Genomic DNA, 3274 nt, shown 5'->3' on the forward strand with positions numbered 1-3274 from the left:
AGACTGGCAATGGCAAGGAAATCGTTTCTGAAGAAGAGAAATTTGTTAACATCGAGTATAGATTTAAGTGTCAGGAAGTCGTTTCTGAAAGTATATGTATGGAGTGTAGCCATGTATGGAAGTGAAACATGGACGATAACCAGTTTGGACAAGAAGAGAATAGAAGCTTTCGAAATGTGGTGCTACAGAAGAATGCTGAAGATAAGGTGGGTAGATCACGTAACTAATGAGGAGGAATTGAATAGGATTGGGGAGAAGAGAAGTTTGTGGCACAACTTGACTAGAAGAAGGGATCGGTTGGTAGGACATGTTTTGAGGCATCAAGGGATCACAAATTTAGCATTGGAGGGCAGCGTGGAGGATAAAAATCGTAGAGGGAGACCAAGAGATGAATACACTAAGCAGATTCAGAAGGATGTAGGTTGCAGTAGGTACTGGGAGATGAAGAAGCTTGCACAGGATAGAGTAGCATGGAGAGCTGCATCAAACCAGTCTCAGGACTGAAGACCGCAACAACAACAATGCAGCCAACATTACATAACTGTTGTGGGTTTTCTTCTTCAGGACAATTCTCAGCCACATTCTGCAGGGGCAATGAAGATGCTCCTGCATCGTTTTCAGTTGGAAATGTTTGATTAACCACAATATAGCTCGTAATTTTATCCCTCTGAGTTTCATCTCTGCTTACATGAACTGCTGGCTATGAAGACAACATTCTGGCACAGACAACGAGCTGTATGCCAGCGTAGAGAATTGTCGGAAAGCACTGGTGGCTGCCTTCTATAACGAGGGTATTGAAAAGTTGGTACAACACTACGACAAACGTCTAAGTCGGATCGGCTACTATGGAGATAAGTAGCTGGAAGTTGTAGCTAACTGTTGCAAATAAAACAGTTTTGATTTCTATTTCGCGACCTATCGTTCATTACTTCCGAATAGACCTCGTAATTTATGACCCATCTTATCTTTATCAGTATAATTTATGACCCAGTATGGCAGCTAGTTACTATTAGAAGATGTCATTACCTTAAGTAGTTTAATTTATGAACATGTACGCCTCTTACTTTCAAAACGTAGCTGACTTATATTTACTTCATCCTTATGTTAGTGGCTTTAATTTCTTAGACAAAATGGCCACTGACGCTATTTAAGCTTATCGTAATTAGCATAATTTATGATCCAAGAGTGAGTTGTCACAATCAAAACATGGCTACCTCTGTGTTTATGTCAATTTTATCTTAGTGGCTGTAATTTATCTCTCGATATTGCCACCAGATTCTTTTTTAAGGTACCCTTACCTTAATTAGTATAGCTTACGACACAACATGGTCTTGCAATCAAATATGTCTGCCTAAGAGGAGTCTCACACCACGATATTACAATGGACAAGTAAACCAGCAAGACATTAAGAAAATGTAAATCAGTTTATCTAGGAACGATTCTCCAGAAAATGTTAGAAAAACACAGTGCAGGTCACACGCAATACGTCACCAAATTACTATGATATCCCATGCTTCTAAAGCACTCCGTCTTCAGGCCACAAGTGGCCCATCGGGACTATCCGACCGCCGTATCATCCTCAGATGAGGATGCAGATAGGAGGGGCGTGTGGTCAGCACACCGCTCTCCTGGTCGTTATGATAGTTTTCTGTGACCGGAGCCGCTACTGTTCGGTCGAGTAGCTGCTCAATTAGCAGCACGAGGCTGAGTGCACCCCGAAAAATGTCAACAGCGCATGGCGGACCGGACGGTCACCCAACCCAGTGCCGGCCAAGCCCAACAGCGCTTAATTTCGGTGATCTGACGGGAAACGGTGTATTCACTGCGGCAAGGCCGTTGCCCCCCATGCTTCTACATTTAAAGAGTGTCCCCACGCTGTTGCCAGCCCACTTGTGCTGGTACCACCGCCACTGGGATGGAACAGGACCAATTACAACATGTTCATTATAGACAAAATTTGGGAGAGCCTCTGACTTTTCGTGCCTTACATTGCTGCTGCTGCAGCTGCCGTCCTCCTCGTGCAACTGCCACTTTGAGTGACTGCACATCGAGAGCTACTGCCAGACAACTGGATACATAGACATTAAGCACGACTCCAACCAGCAGCAGCAGCAAGAACGTATAAGCCTCTCTTCCAGGCACCACACTGTCCAATCCTGCAGCTAAGCCTTCTGTACATATTGCCACAATTAAATGAGTAATGATGGTTCTGCCAACGGCAATGCATTAGCGGACTGCATGCAGTCAGGGATGTTCTCGCATCGATCACTCTCAGATGTAATTCCCTTAAACTTCATCTTTTCTCGAGACGCCTAAAGTACAATATTCCTCGTTTTAAAACAGTAAAAATTATGCATTTCTAAATAACATCTTTACATACACAGAAAAATGGGATGAAATAACATGGTTTCCCGGACAACAATACTAAGATCGTGTGGAAGGGTAAGCCAAAGACTATGTTTTATTGTCCATACATTTTAACTTCCAAAATGCTAACACTATCATAGCTATCAAAGACTTATAATCACACTAGTGTATTACAACAAGCAACCTGCGGGTCTTTTGTAGGAACTTGAATGAGAGTGTATGGAAAGAAAGACAACGTAATTTTCGCCAAACCATGTTAGATATTACAAAGCACCACATCAGTAAGCCATCATAAGTTCCAGAGCAATTTTAATATTTTAGTTTAGTGCACTAATATAGGTTTTTGGCTATTGGTACCATATACATCCTGCCATCTGAGCAATGCATATGCACGAACTTGGTACCCTGTTAGTTGCTCATAACAGTGCACTGTGCAATACACTATTTGATCAAAAATAGATGGACACCCAGCAGTAGACATTAATACAGAGTGTGTCTACCGACCGAAACGCTCGTTCTATGTGGATCGTCTGACACTACTTCTAATTCATGGTAATCACTCTAGTCCTATTACGGAAAGCAGTTACACTACTTTAGACTATCCAAAGTTCCTATAGCGTTAGGTATGGGCTTTACATCTGTCACTGTTCTATTGTTTCAGTATTGGTTCAAATGACTCTGAGCACTATGGGACTTAACATCTGTGGTCATCAGTCCCCTAGAAATTAGAACTACTTAAAGCTAACTAACCTAATGACAACACACACATCCATGCCCGAGGCAGGATTCGAACCTGCGACCGTAGCAGTCTCGCGGTTCCGGACTGCGCGCCTAGAACAGCTAGACCACCGCGGCCGGCTTTCAGTATTGGTAATCACAACAAAATCTACACTTTTTCATCTGTCTG

This window comes from Schistocerca nitens, chromosome 9 (assembly GCF_023898315.1).
Source record: "Schistocerca nitens isolate TAMUIC-IGC-003100 chromosome 9, iqSchNite1.1, whole genome shotgun sequence".
Lineage (NCBI taxonomy): Eukaryota > Metazoa > Arthropoda > Insecta > Orthoptera > Acrididae > Schistocerca > Schistocerca nitens.